Below are 25938 nucleotides of genomic sequence, written 5' to 3' on the forward strand. Positions count from 1 at the left end.
TTTGGAGGCTATTTTTGGCTCACGTGGAAGAATAATATTATAATAATAATAATAAGAAGAAGAACTGGGTGATTAAGCAAGAGGGAGGCAAACAGAAAGTCAAGTGATCCAGTATTGTGTTTGTAGCCAAAGCTACATATCTAATGATATATCTTATCCTTCTGCGCCACAGAGCTTCACTGTCATCCAAAATCTCTTCATTATGATGAGCATGGGCACTGTAATCAGCTCAATCCCACACACTCTGCCCAGCTGCTGGATATATTCACTGTCTATTAATCCGCTGCAGAAAATAGTCCCTAACCAAAGCACTATTTAGTCCTGTTACAGTAGTATTTGCTAAAAAAAGAAATCCATCTTCAGTAGGAACCAATGGGATTTGGGCTGAAGAAATGGACTGACAACAAATTGTAGGTTTTGGTCTTTTCAATAGACACTAGAAAATATAAAGAGGAACACCGGGCCTAGATTTAATTACTGCTGCATGTTGGCTCAACACATAAAAGTAAATTACTTCAAGAAAAAAGAAATATATAATGACTTTCTTTCCAGTCATCACATGTCACAAGAGTCAGGTTTGTTGTTAGAACGCACCAATTTAGTTCTGATGTAAAGCATTTAAAAGCTAATTTGTGCTATAGTGGTGCAGAATACAAACAAGATTAATTGATGATGGACTTCCGCACTGGCAATAATCCCCACATTTAGCTTTGAATTAACCAAACGCTTTAATCTCCGTACAGCACGTTAAATTAACTTGTCGTTCCTGTCCTCATAGACATCAAATGGACCTGGAAAAAAATGAAGGAAAATTATTATTTTTTTTTTAAATTAAAAAAAAAAAAAAAGAGAGAGAGAAAAAACACAAAGGGGAACTGAAAAGAAAAAAAAAAAAACTGGGAAGGAATGAATTAATAATGAGCCACTTTTATACCGGATCCAGCGATTATACAAATGGGGGAAACGGCCAAAAAATATTCTGTATGGCATATGGCACTTCAGCTGCCATATGTGCCAGTTTTCACAAAAATTGGCAATGACGTTCATGATGGTCAGTAGTAACTGCCAAAAACACAGCAAGGCCTGAACAGAGGGAGAGAGAGAGAAAGACAGAGAGAGAGAGGGAGAGAGGGGGGGGGGGGGGGGTAATGCTTCAATAGCTTTGTTGGCTGGCTTGGACTCTTCTCTCCACAGCTTCTGGTGCTCTAACTACAAAGAGAAAGAGACAGAGAGAAAGAAAGAAAGAAAGAAAGAGAGGAAAAAACAGAAGAAGGGAAGAAAGAGGGAGGGAGAGAGACAAAGAGAAACTAAGGCTGTGTTCAGATCAAGTAACATTTCCATCTTCTAAGTGTGAACAATGCCCGTACATTGTCACTTTAATGCTCATACTCAGGTGGCGCAGAAACACAGATGCTTCAGAATGTCCCTCGGGTGCCTCAAAATGTCTCCGATCGTCCCCGTTTGAGCCGGCGGGGGCAGCAAGCCACGAATTGTGACTCTTCCACCAAACGGTTCCAGGTACTAAAGAGCCGCAGGAACTGAACTGCTGATGCTGATTCTGTTTGCATTTTCCACAGCAAAACGAATGTGCAAATACCTTTCAACCATAAGGCAATTCAAAGAACCTGCAGTATCTACACCACTGTAATCAATACAGACTAATACTTCGCACCCGACTGTCTCTGCCAGCACATAAAATCAAAGTTTACCCTCTAAAGTTATCTCCACAGCCTGCTGCTGTTTGATTATCAGGTGACTGAGATTCACCGTCACACCTGTTGCCTCCTATGTCACGTCCACTCTGTCCATGCAGGTTTCCCTGGCTTTGCCACTGTGCATCAGGTGGCACACTGGAAAAAGGAGCCCCCAACTTGGCCTGTAACTAAACTGACTGATGTCAACATTTGCAAGGTATCACAGGAGCTAGCTACTGCTACATAGCCAGCGTTAGCATTAGCAGCCATTTACTCGCCGGTGTAGAAGAAATGCTGAGCTCAGCATCAGACTTTTGCTTCTATTTCTTTAACTTCTTTTCTTCTGAAGTTAGCATGCTAACCAGTTGGCACTTTCCGATACCGAGTCACTGTAGCGTCCAGTCTACGCTGAAGAAGTAGCGCTGCTCAGAGGACGTATTATAACCTTTTGTTTTTTCAATACACCGATGGCTGAAGCTCTTGCAATTACTGGTTAATACCAATGCTGAATATGTAGCAATAGCAAAACTTAGAGCTAGCTCCTTTAAGCTATTCAATGTGCTACATCATATTATTCCCCCAGCGGACGTTTGTCTGGTAACATGCTCAGCAAACCACGGTGTCCTCAGGCTTGTAGATAAGAATGAGACATTAGCGGGAAAGCTAACGAGGGTTGCAGTTTGAAGTCTGAGACTGTTTGTGTCGTGTTTTTGTTGTGACCATCTAACCTTGTGGAACAAAACTCTTATTTGGTCTTTAGATGACTTTGTTCTTAAGCTCTAGTTAGCATGCGAGAACCTAAACGGATCAAATACACACACATGCAACAACGTCGTCTCTTCCAAGAAAATGAAATGTGGGTGTGATGGCTCTCTAAGGGCGTTTTCACACTTGGGCAGACTGAACCTGAGGCTGGTCGCCCTGAGAATTTGGGACAATTGTTTTAAGTGTGAAAGCTGCTGTCACACCTGGGTGCGGTCCAGAAGATTTGGTCTTGGGTCCGTCACAGGGTGTTTTCGCACCAGAAACTAGGTTTGTCTCTTCTGTTGTTTAGGAGCGGGAGTCATTGCTGCATCGTCAAGGTTCTGAAAACATATAGAATATTGGATATTTTAATTTCAGCTGCTCAATAATTAACAGAAATATCCCAAAAATTATTATTTTTTGACCATTTGTGTTGTAATAGTTTCTTAACCATATACCACATCCACTTCCTGGCAGCCACTGCATGGAACGGTTGGCTTTCACATTTGGTGCAGACTCTGTGACAAAGCTCACACCACTGTTTTGTGCAGAACCCAAAAACGTTTCTTTGGACTATATAGTTCTTACAGACTTCAATGAACACCCAACAAACCTGGATCCCAAAAAACGAAAGTAAATTAGGGACTACGAGGAAATGCTGTCATGATCATCCTCCAAAATGAAAAAAAAAAAAAAAGAAATCTTGGGTCTTAATGGACGGCACCTTAAGCAAACCTGAGATATTAAAGCCTGTCGGTCATGTAGCTGAGATATAATAATACATTTCAATCGTCAGTGTTCAGATCTGGCTCTAACGTTCGAAAATAAGCGATGACTCTTTCACAGTGTCGCAGATGTGAGGTTGATGAAAAAGCTCGACAGAAATTCACAGAAGCTTTAAAAATGACTTGGCTGGTGGAGGCTTTTTTCTCATTATCTCTGCTGATTCGGTAATCAAACGGCTCTCTCATACAGCTCCTGTTTGTACTGACCATGGAGCTCATAAACACGGCGCTGACTTAGCTTCCTTTTGAAGGCCCTCTGTCATGTAAATCCTGTTTATTTGTTGCTTTTCAGCTCAGTTCCCAAGAGCCGGGAACAACCTGGCATCTCATCCAAAGGTGATTATTTTGGGGCGTTTTCAAAGGGACGGTGACACATTTTCAGTCTGCATCATCAAGAATGCCCACCTGCCCAATACGACTTTGTAATTTGCACCCATCTTTCAAAATGTTTTGATTCTTGCTGCTCTCTGTTCTGGATGAACATGGCCAAACAAAGGCCGCGTAGGCCAAACCTCCCTTCTGTGGCATACGTGATTCCAAAAAAATTAAAAAGTGACAAAAACATCACCACTAGCTTGGACAGGTAGCGGTGTCGTGCGTCCCAGAAGAGCGACGAGGAGCGAGCCGAGGGGGGCCTTTTCCGAACCTGTGCCACCACCACCACCACCACCACCGCAACCTCCACCCCAGGCAAGCTGCCAGAGCGGCTCAAGGCTCAGAGCTGCACTGAGCTGCCATGGCAAGGCTTAATGTTCCAGGTTCCTCTGCCCTCAGGGCGTCCTCCCATACAGAACCCAGCACACAACAACACACTTTGGGGAGAGAGCTGCACGTCTGCCTCTGTCAGGGCAGGGCAACATCCTCCAAATTCTTCAAATGCTCTGTTTGGCTTTGCTCTCCTCGTCTCACGTAACCAGGGTAATTCAAACAGAATGAATTCCCTGATTGAAAAAAAGTTTATTATTAAAACACTAATTTAATCCTTTTCAGATGTGATTTGAGTTTAAATACATGAGAATACGGTATATTGGCTGTTTAAGTGAATACAAACAGTACTTTAAATCATTCTGTGCACAGTTTATTGTACTGTGTATAGTCTGACAATGGCAGTTTTATTTACACTGCCTGAAAACCAGTCACCCATGTGAACCGTTACTAAAGTGAAGCTCACAGAGGGCTAAAGGGAATAATCACAATTAGTCAAATCTAGATACGTACACATTTGAAATTACTATGAAGGATTTTAGGTTTGATTTTGACAATAAAATAAGAAATTTGATATTAAATTATGAGAATAGCGACAGTAAGATTATAAAGGTTTTGTGTGTTTTCCTCTGACTGTTGAAGATTGATGCATTCAAAATCATTTAGGAAGAAAACAGGTTGTGTGAGTGGTGTGATGCACAAGAAGAGGAAAGTGAGTCCCATTTTCTTTTGTATTGTACATTTAACGACGTTTTAAGAGAGTCAATCTTCCATGAAGTAGCAGACAAAATACTGTGGGGAAGAATTATACATGGTGTCTTCAAAGCTTCAAATTTCATCCATCTGTGACTTTATACTCAGGATTATTATAAATTAACTCCTATAAATATAGATATTTTACATATTTCCCCTGCAAGTAGATGTAAGTTGATAATCTTGTGCATTATATTGAGCGTCTTCCCAGAATGTGATTTCTATTTTCCTCCTTCAGTGATAATTGGAGGCAGTAGTGGGGAAAATCCAAACTAGGAAATCTTCGTATCATATATTATCGTGTCCATTTCAGGCCAACATCCCACATTTCAGTAAATAATTACTCCGTCTCCACATCACACCGGCCCCCGCGTGAATAAAGTTTATGTCACAAATTTTAATGTTAAACCTCTTTTTGAAAGCGTTTCGGAGGGAGGAGGGGTGAGGACTGTTTTGATGTAGCAAAGAGCAGGAAATATATAAAAAAAAACAAAAAAAAACGTGCAGGATGAAGATGACAATTGATGTGGAATGCCTTGAGGAGGGGCTGTCAGCACCACCAACACCATCTAACCCCCCCACTCACACACTCCACCCCTGCGAACCCATGGTGGTCCAGGACGGCTGCAGGAACGCCGCACAAAACACAAAATCAAAGCCAGCAGCAGCAAACACACAGCGGGGTCCCGACGGGTAGCGGCAGGCGGACGCCGGCAGCGAGCAGAGCAGCGTGTGTGTGTGCGTGTGTGTATGTGTGTGTGTGTGTATGTGTGTGTGTGTGTGGGACAGTGGGACACAGCTGCTGAGTAGAGGGCATTCGATCTGTGTCTAGATATGTGTGTGTGTGTGTGTGTGTGTGTGTGTGTGTGTGTGTGTGTGTGTGTGTGTGTGTTTGGTGGTGTGTGGCCCCTCTCAGAGTCCCTGCACAGGGAAATCTCTGCGTTCCATAAGTGCATCAAAGTTTCACCTCAAAGAGACAAAAACACAGAGACAGAAAAGAGAACGAGAATTCAGAGCAGTTGAGGGTCGGCTGACGGAATAGAAACACTGAATAAAAAAAAAAAAAAAAAAATATATATATATATATATATATATATATATATATATATATATATATATATAAAATCTATACAGACTGAAGACAATGAAGACAATCGTTCAGGATGGGAAGGTTTTTTCGAAAACCTGTCCAGTGAGAAATGTTCAAAAGCTGGATTTAAAAAGTGCCTGTTTCTGAGGGCTAGCAAGTTGTTTTGACAGTGACATGAAAGAGGCCTCAGTGAGGGGGAACCTCCATCACGGACATTCATCAGCAGCGAGTGCAAAACCGCCAGCGAAAATGTGAAAATGCACGTGTCCGCAGAGATGTGCAGCACAGATGCAGCTGCAGTGGAAGTGACACGTTTTCACCACGCTGCAGCTCTCGCTCCAGTCTTAACACGAACTTCTGCAGAAGCATTCCTCTCATCTAAAAAAAAAAAAAAAAAAAAAACAATGCAAGAAGTTACCAGAAACTGGTTGCTAACAAATTAAAGGAATTCTGCACAGTGATTTTAGTCTATATGGCTTCCAGACTTACTTTGTCTGCAGGATGAATGCAGGATAAAATTACATTGCATTGGCAGACACTATTATCATGTGATCATTTTATACATAGATTATTTCTAAAGATTAAAAAGTAACATTTCAGCCCATTCATCCTTAGATAATGTGTGTGTTCCCTGCTGCAGCTGTTAAAACTCTGACATTTTACTTGAAGCTTTTGTGCCGCAAATATGTTGTAACACACTGTAAAAAGGATTTTACCGCTATAGTACATTTGAACATAATGTTTTACATAAACATTTTCTCATGTGTTATGTTTCACTTTATGACGCCGCACTATTCGAGGGATCCCAAACCCCAGGGCGAGAGCCAGAATAAAAAGCTCACTCGCTCCTTTCTTACAAATTGTTTTAATACCACACGGCTTTGCAGGATCTGAGTGGTGGCATTAACGGAAAAAGAAAATAAATCCCTGAGGACTTCAAGTGATGCCTCGCAGGGAGCTGAAGGGGGGCGGGGGGCACCATCCCGGGACATGCCGGCAGTCACCAGGGATCCTTTAACTTCTGACCCTGGTCGACATGGATAACTATGTCTGACTATAATCGCTTTGAAACCCCCCCCCCCCTTTCTTTCAAGACATTTAAACCAAGGGAAGGATCCTGGTCTTAATGAGTGACCTCTGGTTTTAACAAAGCTCTACCATTGCCCCCGGCACCTTATTCCCTGGACTTAGTCAAGGGTCATGCACCCGGGGTACATCGCCCTCATTCTTGTCACGTTAGGGCTAAGCCGACGGCGCTGTCCTGTGCACTTTCTACATGGGGGAGATTTCACAGCAGATTTACCTCATAACCACCATCATCATCATCATCCACCTCCCTTCTGCTCTCTGGGGAATCCGCTAATTCCCACTGTGGTCTGCTTTTGTCTTTGTTGTTGCGCGTCTGAGCCTGGCACGCACCCCGAGCCACCGGTCCTCGATTGTCTTATGTGGTTTTTTTTTTTGTTTTTTTGGGAAATGGGGTGGAGAGCGAGAGGCTTTCTGGAGCAAAGAATGTGCAACGTGTTACCAGGACGTCTGCCAGGAGAGAGGATGGTTGTAGGACCCTGCTCTGAGTTTTAATTGGTCTCATACTCTTGGCCCGAAGCGTTCAGAGATTGAAAGAGAGTATGAAAAAGAAAGAAAGAAAGAAAGAAAGAAAAACAGAGAACACATTCTGATTGTTTTATAAGTTAATTAAACCCATCAAATTATCAAATAAAACAATTACATAATGCAGAAACTGTGAACATCAGAGCGGGGGTCAGATGCTTTATACAAGGCAAAAATTTAAGACATAAATAATAACAAATCCTGAAGAATAGTTGTTAAACTGCAGGCATAATAGGCTTCCTAATTTCATGTGCAAATTAAGCAATCTGCTGTAATTGCAGCAGGGATGGATGAGTCCCTGGTTGTTTAACTGGAGTTTAGAGCACTGAGGCGGCACTCAGGTGCATCCGCTCAAACTGCCCGAGGAAACTGGAGCGAAAGAGTTTGGGAAGCAGCAAATGTTTTACTGCTAAGCCAAGTATGTGACCCATTGAAATGTTTGGCCTCGGTTCGAGTCTAAGCTTCTAATGGAGCATCTCTGTGACACACACACACACACACACACACACACACACATACTCACACACCTCCCCACCCCCTAGTACTTGAGTGGCGTTTGGTGTTAAGCTAACATGACTTGAGGCTCAGGCACTGCAGCTCAACGTCCGGCTAAATATTGCTGAGATTGGCCTGAGTTTACTGGTATTGTAAATGCGCCCATTTAATCCAGCAGCCTTGGACCACACATCCGCAGCACTCATTACTGTCACAGCCCCTTAATATTAGATTAGTGACCCTTTGGAAATTAGAGGATGACCAGAGAAGGAGGCTGGAGTGATTGCCAGGAGGGAAGTGCAGGGTATTTGCCCACCATCCATCCAAACCTCTTATGTTTGCTCTGGGAAAACGGACGCCGTGGCCTGGACTCGTGTCATCCTATGTGACCGGTAATCGCATTAAAAGTTCACACAGTAGTCCGCGATGTAAAAACTGCGCTGTGCTGTGGCTGTCCTTGAAGGGAGCCCATGTGAAGGGAGATGCTGCGGCTCTCCGGTGTACGTTACAGGAACATGGCTCCGGGCTGAGATGGAGCTTGTCAGCTGATGGCCCTATAGATGCTCATGAAGTGATGTTAAGATGCTGATGGGACTTTAACAGAACATACAGCTGCCTGCTGAACTGAAAATCTGACTGTGTCAAACTTTGAAAATAGCCTTCACTTTCTCATAACTCAATTGGTAATTGCGTGAGTACCTTTGTCAAGTTGTTAGCATAAAGTAGCTGCTAACAATTGCCAGCAAATATATAAGAATTAAAAGTAAAATTCCACTGGTAATTAATGGTGGTTAATACTTTTTAATAATAAAGAATGGGAAACTGATAGTTTGACAATGCGATAAATATGTAAAGTTCATCATTACACCAACCAACACCTCAACAACACGTTTTTATCTTGTTTGTTTAATTGGTACACAAAGAGAAATATAAAACATGAGAAAATGTCTGGTTTAGCGGGGAGTTATGTGTCCTAACTATTTCCTAGCTAACAACAGCTGGTTGTCTTGTCATCAAAGTGGATCATCACAGGAGCAGAGAAGCTGCAGCTTTGTCAATTTGCAATTTTTTGCATGAATTATTGCTATTTTGGACTCCATATGTTCTGGTGTAATCAGTGAAATACCTCGCTCTCTGTAACACTGAACACAGATAAACAGTCTGTCTCAGAGTGGAGTGGTTTCCTGAAGACAAAGAGAACTTGAGATGAATTCCAGAGAGGAACAAGAATTTCACATCATTGTAGCTAATAAAAAAAAAACAAAAACAAAAAAACAAAAGCTCCCGAAGAAACAAACAAGGTGATTCCCATCAGGCTGCCTCCTCCTGAACTACAGACTGGCTGAGGGGAGGTACTGTTTGTCCTGGTGTTTGCCGTTTGTTTTGCTGCTTTCTAGGATACATGAGCTGACATTGGACGAATCTTTGTGCTCTTTATCCTCCAAACAATAACTTCCCTAAACAATGGCTGAATTCACTTCAGCTGCCTGGCCAGGCATGATTATTCATGAATGCTCTGATACTTCTACACTACCTAACATGTGTTTTCTCTCACTCAGACTTGGCGAGGAGGGAATGTGCTGAGGCTATTGATTACACTTCTGAGAACTGCGGGGAGCAGAGATTCACTTGTGTCTCAGCCAGTGTATCTTAGCTCATATACGAGTAGTGACGCTCCTAATCAACACTGTCAGTTTGTCACAGCAGGGGAGGTTTCTGTCCAATTTTGTCCAATATTACACTCAATTCTTGGCTTGGTTGTTATTGAAAACAGAGACACAAATGAGTATTTCCTTTCAAAGCTGTAAGTTTCCAGCTCATTTATCAATGAGAAACTTCAATGGCCCATGTGTGAATGTATCCCGGCCAAATGAAGTCCTTTGGATACCACCGAATTTACAGATTCTAAAATATGAACATGGAAGTACTTTGAAAAAACAGGGCCACAGATAATGCTGATGGTGGAAACTGTATTTAACAAACCACCAACAGCTCCATTTAGTAATTGTCCTAGCAGTGGCAGCTGGAGTTTTGTTGCGAAATTGTAGATATCCTAATGTTCAGACAGAACGCCAAGCAAATTTTAGATGAGTACAAAGTCATACTTTGCATAGAAAGTCAGTGGAAAGACATGATTGGATATGATTTTGCCAAGGGTGGTACCAATTTATGCCAATCTGCTTCATAAAAAGGACATAAGACAAGAACAAAATGCAGAAAGTCTGGAGAGAAACAACAGAAAGAAGTGGAGTTTCTAATGAGGCAACTGCATGACAACAAAGCAAACTCCATCCACTAAGGAAGATTGTTTGATGCAATCAAAAGCTCCTTAATAACTACTAAACAAACCTTATGAAGACCATCAAAAGAATCTTTCATTGATCCTCTGTAGTAGTTTTCCTGTTACTCTAATTTACTTTATAAAAGAAGGATAAACTGGGAACTCCACTCTTCCTTCCATCTGTAATTAAAAAGCCTCATTAGCTTCAACCTCATCATTACCTCGCCGAGAAATTTCAGGTAAATGTAACTCAGCATTATAAAAATTCACATTAAATATAGCGTCTAGATTTGACAAAAGACTCACACCGTCTGTTGCATTTCAGTTCTGCAGCCACAATGTTTTTTTAACCTCCGTGCCAGTCGTCATATCAACATCTATTCAGCATCAGGGAACCCAACCCTCTCCACCTCAGCCTCATCTCGCACTTTGCACTTTCAGGATGTTTTGCATTACATTTTTCTGTCTTCTCCAGCTATCACTCTTTGGTGGAGGCCTTTTGGCCCTCATGCCCGTGTTGCTAATCTTTGGTGACACAGAGCTAGCTCCCACCGCTGTGGCGTTCTGGAAACTTGAGCAGGAAAAAGGCGGCGAGAAAGCAGAGTTGATGGGGACTTGGCGGTCGGCTGGCGACGAGGGTGAAGCACGGTACTGAAAATGGCAGCTGTCAAGAGATGTGACGCTGAGGGGGAACAGGCGAGGTCCAACCCCGCCCCCCACCCACTCACCCACCCACCGCCGCCCTGGTCTGTCTGAGGACTTTGTCACATGTGTTAGATACTTCTGGTCATCAAAGTAAATGCAGACCGGCAAGCTTGTCAAGTTGAGTGAGGAGGTATGTCCGTGCGTGAACTCAAGTGTGACTGCTTAGGTAAATCCATTAAAGCCCAGAGAACAGGGGGGATTGTTTACATTAATTCAGCCAGAGCTGGGGGAGCAGATGATATGTATATCTCATCACATTTAACATCACAGTGCATATACAGACTTTGGAGACATGCCCAGAATACTAATGATTATGCATCAGTAACACCCACTTTGAGATAGAAGGCTTTGCAAGAGTTGCACTTTTCAAGCAGCCCCCTGTTTGAGGGCTGTTTTCTTAAGGAGAGAGGTTGGATAACTGAGGTAAGAATCTGTATTACCGCCTTAAAGCAACACAATTAGAAGAGGGTGAGGTAGTACAATCATGACAGAAAAAAAGATAATATATTCACTACTAAACTTTGTTTTGAAATATGTAATTTCACACTGGATCTGCATTAAATACACAGTTAAAAAAAATAATGGTAAAAAATGTGGGATTTTTAAAAAATGATACCAATTAGAAATTATTGAAATGTTATGAAACTCATTAAAACTTTACACCAAAATGAAAGCAATTATTCCAAGTTCAGTAAGAGGTGAAATTTCTAGTCTTTGGAGCGCATTCAGGGCTTCTTGTTCATGTAGGCTTTAAATGTGAGAACACTTTTTTCTAAGGCCGAATGTTGTGTTGAATTTTATTTAAATTAAAGAAATTAACAAGATTCTAGGGCAGGCCTCTGAAATTGGGCTCAAAAGTTAAAATAGTAAAAATGAATAACGGTTTTTCAAGATCAACAATATCTTCATAAATTTTCAGTCTGGATCTCGCTCTGCATTAGAATACACACATATTGAAAGAAAATAATGGGATACATGTGGCAGATTAGGTCATAGGAAAAATATAACGAAAGCTGAAGGGACCTCCTGGATCGGCCCCATATTCTGATCCTTTGCTCCAAATGGTCCATCATTCATGACAGGAATGTGTTATTCTCATGTCCTGTTGCCAAACAAACGAATGGAAGTGAAAATATAAACTCTGTGTAAGAGGTAAAAATGGATGGATGAAATGGATCTTATATTTCTTGCTTATGAAATTGCAAATTGCTCAAAGAAAGAGGATCAACCAGAAAAACCAGAGTGCTCGACATAATTAACCTGCCCGCAGATGTCAAATCACAAGTGTACGGTCATTGAAAGGTTACACATAACCATGCATGTGATCCTTACTGTACATGCATTTAACTAATGTAAAAGTTTAACGCAACCGTTCACGCCACCTCCTGAGAGGTCACGTGACGTCAACCGCTCTCCTGAGCCACGAGAAAACAACAATGTGCCAGCAAGTTTTCTTCCAACGCTGGAAAAGTGCAAAGACTCCCATGACAGGCTGGAAAAAACATCGGCAAGATGAACTGTGAACACGGCAATTGCTCTACGCTATCTTGCTCAAAACGCCCGGAGCAGTTTGAACTGGGGCTGGTGGAATGGGGGGGGGGGGGGGGGGGGGGGGTTGCACTGGAGGTGACGAGGTTGGACGGATTATTTGCTGCCAACTTAAGCGACAGCAAGGCTCGTAGACTTCCTTCTTCTTCTTTAAAAAGTGTTTTTACCCCGGGGCGGACAGGGCGCTGTGGGACAATCATTAAGCTGTAAAAGGGATGGCCCTCACCAATCAGCCCCCGTCAGTGTTCAGCAGCGCCACAGCCTGACATGTGAAGCAACAGCTACTCGAAAGCCTCGTCCATTTTGGTTTCACATGAGCGGCTGCGCTCTTGCTGTTCACTCTCTTTGTCTTTATTTGTTCCACTCACTGTTTCCCTGCCTCTTATGCACTCATTCAGTCGCACACACACTCGGATATTTGTAAAGTAACCATAACCCCAATTTTCCATTGACTACTTTCTCTGAACTGACATTGCAAATTTTTAACTCCTAACTTAAAATCCTACATTTTTTTTTTTTTTTAAAACACAAACCTTCAATCCAGTGATAGTTTTGGAATCTAAAACTTAAGAGTCTAGAGCAAGATCTTTGCTGCCCTCCAGCAATAAAAACACTATTGACAGATCTGGCCAGGGACGCTATACCAGCTGGTGGCAGTTCAGTATTGATTTTCCAGCTTGCACTCTCATTCGGAACAAAATTACAAATCTCGCCAGGGGAGGATGACAAGAGTTGTACCAGAGGAAATTGGGTCTGACAATATTGTTGCAATTGCAAGTGTTTGCCAACAGAGGCTGATAAAAAGGTCATAGGTTACTTACAGTTTTTTTCCAGTGATTCTATTGATTTATATGTTATTTCTCATCATTTGAAAAGCCTTTGAATACACACTAATACTTACAAAGAGATGAACAAGTGGTGATGATCTCGTACATGCTATAGCTGGGAACAACATAAGATATTTTATACCTGAAAAGAGGAACTCTCAGGAACCACAAACTTAAGGAACTACAAATTTTGCTTGAGTTGATTTTGTGCTTCTTTACTCAGTCAGACAGTCATCGTCATCATTGTGGTCTAGAAATGTTAAAGAAATTTTTCGTATTAAGAAACAAATGCAGCTGACTCAGACTCTTTTTTCAGGCTCGTATCTTTGCGTGTACACCTTGTCATCACGCCATCCGTGTGTCCAGACTGACTATATTTTCATTTATCCGAAATTCCTTTGCGTCGTGAATGGAGCAAAATTCCTCGTATGTGAAATAGCGCAAGACAACGTGCCCGAGGCGTTGTAAGGAACACATCTGTAAACACATGCATCACACGTGTTTCTGAGAAACATCCTCATCCGTTTACTCTGGAACCTTTCCGTATACATCATTCTACATTTATGGGAGTAGTAGTGCAATGCTCTCAGAGCGAGCGCTCAGCAGCACCGAGGCCTCTTTAATAGACATGGACATGAACTTAGAGTAAATCTTAATTAAGCTCGCATTCCCAAAAGTGAATGGCGTTGGCATCAGTCTATACTTGCATGAATATGATTGTGACGTTACAAGTCAGCTGGTGAAGGATGGATGAAGCAGCTGATACCAATCAGCTAATGCTGTCAATTAAATGCCACTGCCAAAACATAACAATTAAACTATAGGCCTATGATGAAAAGATGAAATGAAACATTATCAGGATTTATTTTCTGAGACCTGTATAGTGAGAGGAGAAGCTTGACATCAGAGGACGTCTTGTATCTGGAAGTTCACAGGATCAGTCCTTGCAATAATGAGCAGTGTGTCAATCAACAGTCATACATTATGATGAAATGTCCTTGAGCAAGACTCTGAACTCCCAAACTTACACACTCATGAGAAGAGTCTCGACAACTTACTCCCCCGAAAATGTGATGAACGTACTGAAATGATGAAATTCAGTGACTTTTCCAGAGACAAACATGCCTCGGGACGCCGCACTGACCTGATGTTTGCACAGGCGGCCCGTCAGCTTTTCATGAGAGTGGGGGGAAGAAAAAAAAAAAGGTGGTGAGAGAGAAACACTGCTGACACTCATCTGCAGTGCTCTGGACAGGAAGGTGAGCAAACAATCACCAGGAGCAGGTGCCTTTTGATGGACAAAGCTGCCAGCGCGAAGCCTGCATGTCAGCCAAGTAAATAAAACACAGAGAGGAGGGGAGGGGGGGAGTAGGGGAGGGGGAGGCCAGTGGGAGTGTGAGACAGAGGAATGAGGTGGATGCAAACTGATGGTTGTGTTTTTACAGACCAGCGGCTGTGTCTGTACCAAGAGGAAGCAGGTAGTCAAGTGTGTGTCAGTTTTGAGGTAAGCAGGTTTGAAACTGGCTCTGCATATTATCGATCTATCAAAATAAAAATCACCTACAATTTAAAGTGTTCAATAAAATCAATCCTTCTTTTCAAAGTCAATGAGCTATTTATTTTCCCATTGCAAGGTCAGTCTCCACGTTAGCTATGTGCTAGGCTAACAGAGCAGAGCTAACTGTTAGAACTCAAAGTATTCTATAATTAGAATGAATTATTCTTCACAGAGAAAACCGTAGTTATCTTATATTAACAGTACAATGTGTTCACACAGCGACCCCATTTCATCACAGTCTCAACTGTACAGCCTCCATTCGTCGCAGGTAGAGTTAGGTGTTCATGTCGATCCGTTAGCTGTGTCCTCCATATTTAGACAGACAACAGAGGACGGGAGAATTTTGTATTAGTGATTTGTTAGGAGTGACTGACAGGGTGGATAGATGGGTCAAAACATTAGATGCTATGACAGGAAGCCAATGTTCATTTTCCTAATCCTGCCCCTAAGACCTGTTTATTATTGTACCCATGATGACAAAAGTCCTCTAACCTTTACAAACTACTTATTTTAAACCAGACCATAATCTTCCTTTACTGCAGCACAGGCACATCATAAAAGGGTTAGTTTTTCCAACAGTGATTATTTATCAGTTTATCTGTGACTTATCTCCTGCCACCATAGGGACACTTATTCAGGAAGATGCTTGTTTAGTCTGGACGATTTGTTGCTGTGTTGGCTTGACAGAACTTGGCTGAGCTTCATGTGTCCATGTAATGTCCCTCCGCCCAAAACGCCAACCACACCTTTAGCTTTCACTGCTTTTGCCAGTGAATCTAAATTACTTGGCTTTCCATTGCACATGGGTGTAACTCATATCAGAGATATGAAATGTTTATTTTTCCTTCAGATTTTAAAGTACAAGAAAAGATTTTATGAAAGAAAATACACTGAAACGTACTATTTTAAGAAATCTTTCAAATTTTGGCATGTGATATTTTGCCTTTGCCAAACATTGATTTTGAATTTATACTGCATTATCCACAGTCAACTGCTGGGAGCGCTAGATAAATTTAGTAAAAACCAAATTCACATACTGCAACAGCAGACTTTGAAAACTGATTACTTTGTCCCCCAGTGATTATTCCACGATGGAGCCAAAGGAATCATCAAAGCTATCAGTCAACCATCTAACACTGTGTCAGGAACCAGGAATATCATTTGTATTATATGACTGTGAAATCTGTCTGATGTGTTTGGCCTGGACCTGGCCATGAATTCTTCTGAGTTTCCAGTTGCGGACTTTTGGAAACACTCTGTGGAAACCTGCTGCCCAGATCGAGTGTTTTATGAATCCACTGAGAAAACAAAAAACTTATGTCAAGTATATAAAATGCTTTTGCTGCTGCCACAATTGATACACAATAAATATTGTTCATTTTTTTTTTTCTTTTTAAAATTATGAAAAAAAGTTCCTATCCTTCTAGGAGACAGAATTTTCCGAACCAGGTATAAATCGTATTTATATACTGAATGTGTGAATGCACATGTGAGATGGTAACATGCATATGAAGCCAGGCAGGGAGAGCCAAAAGCAACTAGAAGCAACTGTGCTTCAATCTGGATTGTTTTTTTTCTCTCTTTCTTTCCTTCCTTCATTTCTTTGCTCCCTTCCTTCCTCTCATCTTTTGTAACCCAAACAGGATGAGACGAGACTAGAGATCTGACCGTCGCTCCATATTGTCCTTAATGAAGCCTTGATTTATCCGTCACAGCATGAGAGACGTGGAAATAAAACTTCATTACTAACAATGTCTTGGAGGAGATCAACACAATGTTTGTTGGCATGAATATAAAACCATCCATTTATATTTTATTTGCATTTATCTATTTTACTAGTTTATTTAACACAGACATGAATATGAAATTTGTTGTGTGGTGCTTCCACAAGACACTAATTTTTCTTTTCTTTTGTTACATGATCATTACACATATATATATATAACATTATATTATATTTATCAGACCAAATCTGTTAAATGGGAGCATTTGAGATGACATAATTACATGTATTTTGAGATCAAATTTCATTTATGTAGCCCCACACCACAAATTTGCTGCAAAACAACACCCTCTGATCTTAGACCCTTGAATCAGATGAGGATATTTTAGTCTGGGCTTAACTGATTGACCGACCGCAAGTACAGCTAAAAGAATAGACCACTCATCACATAGAAACATGAAAACGGTCAGGTTTGAAAGATAGTACTTCTAACTAAACTAGAGAATTTAAAAGAACCTTGCACTGGCCCATCCCCACTGCTGAACATCAGGAAACCGCTGAGTGCTCCCACTTTGACATTAATCGGTTCAGCCTAATGTTTCCCTAAATTAATCCATACGCCCTCACACAGGCTTTCACTTGCTCCCATGATACTCCACGCCAAAGAGATCCTTGACGTCTCAACAACGCAGTGAAAGAAGTTGAAAAGGTAATTCTGAAATGACTTCATCACCTGTTTTCCCCTTGTCCGACCCTCCCCGATGCCCCGTCTGAGACTGTATTAATCCCGACTTCCCTCTAATCCAATTAAACGTGGGAGCAGAGGTGCTGTCACTGCCAAACATGTTTCTGCAGAAGCAAAGTGAAAAAAAGCCTCAAGACAGATTAAGGCAAAGAAGATCCTTAATTTGTTAATCACTGAACTCTGCTGTCACTGATAGGGGGAACGAGCACGTCTTCATACACACGAGCTGATATGAGTGGGGAGTCAAGCGTGAAACACAAAGGGGGAATCAAGAACAATTACCAGGAGACGACGAGAGGATCAAACGTGGATTCATTTCATTATCTGGACGATGCATCACTGCCTGTCCTTCTCTAAATGCTACCGTCTGCCTCCTAGGACCATGGAGTCTGTTGCTTTATATTGTTTGAGGCATACGTAGTTCTCAAACTGTTGTTAACTGCTGACAGGATCTTCTTGCATTTGGCAAATACTAAGCATGTAAAACTGAACATGCTGGGCATCTAAACATGTACCTGAATGTACCACATGTAATTTCTTTGCAATTATAGCTTCAACTTTCTTCTTTTTTTTATACTGTCTTAATTTAATTATTGCCTATCCTAAGTCACAAAGCAAAAATACAACAGAGAGGTATCGAACAGAAGACTTTAGTTTGACTCGAGTCAGACTTGAGTGAAAAGAATTAGGACTTGAGACGCAACTGCTGTGAGATTTGAAAGCAAAAGCATTTAAGTCTCAGGTTCTGACTCGGTACCGTCACAATTTAAAAGAAGTAATACAGGTAGGCCTTGCATGGCCATACATATTGAATACTTAATTATTAGGTCTATCCATTCAAAGGATTTGTTCTTATCTATGCAAAAAACATAGCTGGGTAATTTTGAGTCCTAACTGTGGAAGATACCCACTTGGTCTGTCTAAATTGGGCTACTCTATCATGATACTAGCTACAGCTAAACGTCCTCCATCATTTGCTGTATAATCACACTATGAAGAGATTGCTTCATGGGTAGTATAAACAAAGGAATGATTACAACGCTCAGCTCTTTCAACATAGATACATAGCCTGTGATAGACTTGACAAAATCCAATTCAAATCCAAACTTTATTGGTCAGCTTTCAGAGACTTTAAAGTCTTGTGGTTTTGGCTTGTAAACTGCTTGAGAAGACTTATATCTTGACTGGGGTTTGTCCCAAAGAACATCGGGAAGGAAAACAGATACTAGAGCACACCCTCCACCTAATCTAGCTGCAGGTCAACCTTATTTGTCCAGCAAGAGACAGATAGCCACTGACCTTGGTTTCCTACTGTCTGGTTGAAGGACTTCTGAGTTATAAAGTTCAATTTTTATTATTTTTAGTTATCTCTCACTGAATTTCTCATGGCCAACATTCAAAGTTACCCTTGTGCAACTTGAATGTTTTTTGATGGAATAGTTGCTCATAATGTATTGTTTACTTTACAATGGTCTTGGGTCTAAAATTTGCTGCCAAATTATTTAGCACTACAACACCACTACAAACTGCAATGGACAAACCACTATGCTGAAGGAATAACTGATTCAAACCTGTATACAGCACAATTAGAACACATTACAGCCACATAGTTGAAATCTTCCAACATGAAGGTTTGTCTTCTACAGCAACAGTAACTGCTGAAATTGATGTGGAGCAGCTGAAGAGCTTGAGTGCTATGAAATGAAAAATGGGTTGTTCAAAACAACACAAGGTGGTCACTGTGTGCATAATTACCATTTACACATAGCAGACAGGTGTAGAAGCTTCCTAAGCCCCACACACACTACACTTATTGTGTGCACACACAGACACACAGACACACAGACACACACACACTTTTGGCTTTTGTGTAGTTTGACACTTGGCCTCAAGTCATGATTGATAGATGCTGTTTACTTCTGGGCAAGGCACTCAATTTCAACTTAAGATGCCATTAGTGACAAACAATGCTTTCTCAAAGGAGGAAAAACAAGCTAAAATAACAGTTATTAAGGTAATTATGAGTTATAGATGCTATTAGGGCTCAATGGATCTTTGTTATTGTGACTAATACTTCTTTGGTTGGTTTTCTTGAGGTGGCTTGATTTCCTGACGCCTCTCCAATTATCAATAACGAGTTTTTTTCTCCTGATGAAGCATCGTAAACATGCAGCAGTTCTGAATTTCAAGGACCTTCAGAGGACGAAGCTGTACAACGACTGCCTATGGGACAGTAAAGAAATATTTAAACCACACTGAGTCACAGAGAGGAGGAAACTGATTCAGCAGTGCTCTAAATGGGTTGGAACCTTTGATTATTTTACAGAACTACACAAATGCTGCCACAGCAAGGGGTTTTTCCATCAGCTGTTGAAGAAAACACAACTGTGTTGTCACTGAATTGCGTCTGGCCAGACGCTCAATATACCCGAAACCGTAGTGCCTTAGCGGTTTGCACTCTGAGAGTCGAAGGGGGCCCAAGACACACCTGGATAACAAATTTTAGCCAAAAGTGCAAGTAAGGAAAACAGTGTGACCGAACAGTTAGTGATGTCATTCAGGCCCAAAAACGTCTTTGAAGCTATTTAAGTTCTTTCACTTATAATAAGAGTTGAGCTGGTGCCAAACCAAAATGACAACAATCCAATGGCTGGAGCTCCTTCAGAAATGATCTATACATTAAACGTACTATAAGTAAGCTTTTGCTATTGCTACATTACCTACAACCTAGAAGAAACATGGCAAGTTCAGCATCAAACTGCACTCCTTTACTTTCTAAGAGATGTCTCAAGTGGTGCAAAGCAATGCCAATTGTAACTCGTCTTGCTTCCGTCACTTCTTTACTTCAATTAAAATTAGCATGCTAACCAGCTAGTTCCATCCTGTCTCAAAATACTACTTTGTGACAGTCTACCCTCAGTTCAGAATGAGAGGATGAAGAGGTAATGCTGATCAGAGGGTGTATTCTAACACCTTGTCTTGTAATTGCAACGATGGCTAACAGTTTTGGCAAGTGACCAATATCATCACCACCACCCGCTCCCGTTAAGAAACCAAGAAACCATGTTTGGCAGCGAGGAAAACATACACATAGCACCTTTAATAGCCAACAAATATCATTCATAAATCACTATCATTTGAAAAACAAAAAAATAGTCATATTGAATTTAGCTTAAAAATTGTATTTTCTACCAAATATACTGAATCCCTCCTATCTCTGCCAGATTAGACACATCCCTTCAGGAAGTCCCCCAAAAAAGTAAACTAAAGTCACTGGCTCTCTCTAATCAGTGTTGCCAGATTGGGTGGTTTTCCGCCCTATTTGCCTTCTTATTTACTTAATAAATGTATTTAACTGGGTATTTAAAAACTGTTTTGGGTGGGTTGTGTCATGGTTTGACACTTTTTGTTAGTTTTGTTTTGGACTTTTTGCACTTCCTGTTTTATTTTGTAATTGGTTTCCTTGTGTCAGTGTTTTGCTTCCTGTCTTGGTCCTGTGTCTGTGTGGTGATTGTCTGCCCCGCCCTAATGTGTTTCACCTGTGTTCAATCACCCTTGCCTCCCTTGTCTATATAGTCCTTGTGCTCCCATTCATCTGTTTAGTTCAGGGTTTGTTCACGTCGTCTGTTCATGTCTGTATTTTGGTTAATAAACCTGTCTGCACCGTTCCCCAAAGTGTTGGCTGCATTTGGGTCCTACTTACCCCTCAAACCCGTGACAGGTTGTGATAGTTTGGGCGACTGTTTTGTATTATTTGGGCATTTTCCAAGAAGAGTTAAGACTATATTCCAATGACTGAGTAATATGATTGAGAGGGACCGGGCACTGAGCTCACGGAGAAAGTGATGATTTTAAAGAAAGAGGTCACAGGTTTATTGGCTTTCAATGAATTGCTATGGTCCATGATGTTTGAGGGTAGATTGTTGACAGAAATGTTGGTACGCCTCTTTCTTAACTATTAGAAATATTTGTTTGTTCTCGCAATTTTGCATTTTGTCATGGGTTTATCTCTTGATTAGCTTCAACACATCACTGCTTCCATAAATTAGTGTTGTTGTTTTAACTGTCACTTTTGATTTCTCCTCCAGCTCAAAAGCCCCATGACAAATTGATGTACTACAACTATTTTCTCAAGCCACTGGATTCTCATATACACATACATTTCGTAAATAATCGTAAATACATGCTTGTTGTTTATTTGTTCTTTGTTTTATGGAGCCCTGATCAGGATACACCAAGTTAGGTAGCATATACTGAAACCAAATGCCGTGCAAAAGAATTAACATTCTAATTAAATTCTAATTAGGCTTTGATTTGCCAGATAATTATACTCGTGTGTTGCTGTTCTCTGGACTATTCAGATTTGATGAGGTGTGTTAGTGGTAATTACCTCGCTGATATGGAGTTGTGTGACAGCGCAGTTTCCACACTGAGGCAAAACAAAGGAAAATAGATTTAGTTGCTTTGTATAATCCATTTTTAGTTGAAGCTGTGGTGTGAGTAATTGGTTCTTTCACTTTATAATGTAAGAGTATTCTGTCTGAGAGCAAAATAAGAGCTTAAGGTCATCAGGATTTAAACAAAATGTGGTTCTGGAGGCAGATGTGGACAGTGTTTTTGTATTTGTTTTTCAACAGTGTAAAATGAACTGGAATACATTAGAATGTTGCATTCCCAAAAATCATCTTGAGACCATGTTTGGCTAACATCTGTCCATCACATCTGTATTTTACGAACAGTGCTGTGCAGGAGGCCAAATTCACTCTCAACGCAGGCAAGCAGACCAAAGTGTGCACTCGAATTGCATGCATTTGACAAACTTAGACTTGACAAAAATGAAAAAACTTGCAAACCTGACCTGACACTAATGACTACTGACTTCACTCTGACTTTAGCCTTTTCACTTGGAATCTTTAAAATGATGTTAAAAAGTGTGTAGCATATTAACTGGAGGAAAGGTCTTTGGCAGTGCAGACTAAGTAGCTGAAAGATTCCAATTGCTTGTCATTGTGTCAAATGAATAACGCACTTAGGCAAACCTGAACAGTTTGCTTTCAAATTTTAGGTTTAATTTTAGTTTTTTTTGAGGTAATGAATGCAAAATTGTTGTTCAGCTGCTTAAACTAGAACCACTACCTGGTTGTTGTACGCCTCAGCCAACCAGCCAAGGAAATATGGTGACCATCTCCTCTTCCTGAGTTACAGCATTGAATAATGGTCAGAAGTGTTTTTGCAGAACATGTCAGTGAAGTTGACCTTTGATCATTTGCATATAAAATGGCATCCCTTCATCCTTTTATCCTATTGGATATTTGTGTTAAATTGTGTCTTAATTAGCGCATGAATTTGAGATATTTTCCTAAACCTGTTTTGTGAGGTCAGAGTCACCTTGACGTTTGACCACCAAAATCTAATCAGTTCATCCTTAAGTCCAAGTGAATGTTCCTGCAAAATTTGAGAGTGGGACAGACAGATGAACGGATGGATAATCCGAAAACATAATTCCTCTGGCCCTGGGTTTGCCGGCGTGAAGGAATGAAAATTAAAATGGCACTTAATTTGCTGACTTGTTTAGGACTTAGTTTAGGATTTAGGACTTGACTCAGGACTTCTGACAATTCTGTTATGGCACAATTAAAGTCAAAACAGTTGGGAGTATGTTAAACTGATTACAGAGGAATAGGTGTTAATTTCCTGAAAACTTACAGGCAGCAGCAACGAAAGAATATGAAAGCCAAACTTTTATTTTGCTTGTAGATTTATATGGATTTCACTGCTGGTGCTGGCTGTTGTATCACCATCTTATTTGTATGATTACACATTGACATACCTTGAAATGTAAAAGCAGCAAACAAATATGGCCAAATGAATTACAGAAACTGTAATGAATATATAACTCTACCTTTATTGAGGACATTTGTTGCAGCAGATAGAAGTAAACCAGGTAGAGCTCAACAACAGCTGTGGCATTTTCAATTTGAGTGCCTGTCAGTGTTTTTACTGAATTGCATAGCCTGAAGTCAAATCCTCAGCCAGCTACACACACCTTGTTCAAACAAGAGGCATGAGTGATCAGATAAGACCAAACATGGAATTTCCTGTCCTGGAAAACACAACCTGAGGGTAAGGTATCATTAGCGTTTATTATGACCTGAGGGGAAGGTACACAGGAGTTATGAAATGTAATGACTCATCTAGAGAAAACAGATACAACTGTGACATCAATTATAATACCCATCTTGTTATTCCCTGGAAGACTTTTGGTTTTGGGAATACTACTCGGCCACATGCTTGTATTGCAGTTGTTTAAATGTTGCTGTGTAGCTCAGTGGGTGGAGCGTGGCAGCAACAAGATAAGGAAAGCTTCAGTTTTATGCATACATTCAGCTCCGTGGTGCGCTGCCAGGTTTAGGGGTTCAGCTCCCTGTCTAGATCAATGAGTCGAGAAATGCACTAAGTCTGCCAGGTTTGGGGATTTAAATCACACAATGAGCCATCCATGCTGAAGATGGAAGCACCTGCAGTTTCCATAATGTGCCTTGAATAAGAAGACAAACTTAATTAAATGTTAAACAGAAAATCCCCCCACTCTTTTGCACTGTTACATATCATATCTGTGATGCTCGGTGATTCCAAGGAGTTATTTTGTGTTACCATGAAAAAACAAAAGTATGTTTTTTTCTAATTTGCATAGCAGCATTAAACATGCACAAAAAGTGATCAACTACTCTAAATCACTGCAAGGTCTAATAAACTGCACATAACTCTATCCACAATACATTTGATTAATCAAATGTGATCGTAGCTTTGAATTTTAATGTCTTCTAGGGTCAGGCCAAAGTTATTCTAAGGTGCATTTGAGGGTCGTCAGCCCCTTTGCAAGTGATTTATAAAAACTGAAAAGGAAGGAATGAAGAAATGCAAACGGGATGATAAAAGAAACTCAACAAGGCTACACCATGAAAATTATTTCAGGAACACTTGATTGAAAACTTCAGTATTTGTCCTTGTGCGACATCTTTTCTGAAACATCTTTTATTTCACACATGGCAGACCTCGCATCTGCAGCCTCTTCCTGTTCACATTTTGCCAACAGACTTTTTTGTTTTCCTTACAGTGATTGTTCTCTCTATATTAAGAAAAGAGTTATGGCATCCTGCTTTGGTTGCCATGTGTTCAATGTTATATTAAATAAAGTGTGTTGCAGTCATAGTGCAAACCAATATGATATCTATGGTCCAGTGGGAGGCTCTCAACCTGGATGTCAAAAAGAACATTTCGGGAAATTGTGAAATTATAAGGAAAAAAAGAATCTTTTATCTTCTATCTTTTAGTATCAAAGTCCTATCACTGGAAGTGTGTAGAATATTTTGGGAGAAAAGCTTTCAGCATTGGTAGCTCCACAGGAAATCGAACCTCCAACCATGGCAATGAGAGTTAATGCCTTGCTCTTGAACTACACACTCAGTTTACATCAATCAATCAAAACCTAATTGTCTGACCTGTGTAAATATTGTAAGTGTAAGATCATTAAGAAGTCTTGTACAAAAGATGATACAGATGTTGTTGGGTGTGTGTAAAGGGACCTCCTTAAAAGTTCAACAGCTGGTTCCAACTCTAGCATGCGCACTGGAATGGAGACTGATGTGGCCTTTGAGAACAGCTGGAAAACCTGGAGACCAAAGTTAAGCCAACTTGAAAAGGGGAATTTTTTTTTTTTTTTTTCTGTGCTACTACTTTGGTGGGATATGATTATGTCCATGTGTTGATTACAGAGAGCTCCCCCAAATGCAACCTACACAGAGGCTGTGGGCTATAATATGTTTTTATCTTTTGTATTGAGTTGTATTGAATTGTGCTTGCTTTAGTTTTGCCGAATTAGCTGGCTGATCCTGTGTTACACTAAATCTAGTGAGAATTTGTCCATCTGAAGACAGGTCAGCTCCTGTAAATGTTGTGTCTCTGTCACTGACTGATTTGAAGTAGACAACATCTGGCTACTTCAAATTAGGGGTTGTAAATAAATACTTGTGGTACTGGTACTTTAGTTTTATTTTGTGCCGCTATGTATTTCCACTTCATGCCACAGTTAAATATGGTATTTTTTAATCCACTGTGATTTTGATTTCAGTAGTTAAACTACTTTGGGGATAAAAACATTGCTATGTAGCAAAAGTTAAACCTAAAGCTTCTGTAAACGATCATCACTGCTACTAGAGGTCACACTAGACCACCAGCATCTCAGACCAAAACAAACACTTGTTTGTTGGCCTCGCCTCACTGCTAATGTAGCCGGTCTCTAATGAAAACAGGCATGTAACATTGTGTAGCCATCAAGTTACTTACACATGGAGCAGAAGAAAAGCCAGTTCCGAGTCTAGTAGGAGTACTCCAGCCGCTCGTAGGGGTTTCCAACCTCGTAAAGCCCGAACAGTCTTGGCTCCATGGTCGAGTCAGCCTTGGACTTGAATGTCCAACTTTAAAAACTGTTGTTCTGACGGTCATACGCCCGACCGAGCTTTGAGCCGGTAGTCCCCATGGCCCAGGCTGTTTGTACTTTGGTTTTTATCTTTATCTTTGGTTGTATCTTTATGAAAACTCGCTTTTTCTTCCGTGGAGAAAGTTCTGGAAGATGGCACTCACCTGAACGCCGCGTACTGAACCGCGCCATTTT

General features: G+C 40.8%; 1 long non-coding RNA gene across 1 annotated transcript; it reads right to left on the reverse strand.

Moving 5' to 3' along the window:
- Positions 1-1128: 1128 nt before the first annotated feature.
- LOC130169094 (uncharacterized) lies at positions 1129-25912 on the reverse strand. The gene is made up of 3 exons (XR_008827790.1): positions 25611-25912; positions 2663-2779; positions 1129-1209 (listed from the first exon to the last, which is right to left on the reverse strand). It is a non-coding gene; the product is annotated as an uncharacterized LOC130169094 (long non-coding RNA).
- Positions 25913-25938: the final 26 nt, after the last annotated feature.

The sequence above is a fragment of the Seriola aureovittata genome, chromosome 5, assembly GCF_021018895.1.
Source record: "Seriola aureovittata isolate HTS-2021-v1 ecotype China chromosome 5, ASM2101889v1, whole genome shotgun sequence".
Lineage (NCBI taxonomy): Eukaryota > Metazoa > Chordata > Actinopteri > Carangiformes > Carangidae > Seriola > Seriola aureovittata.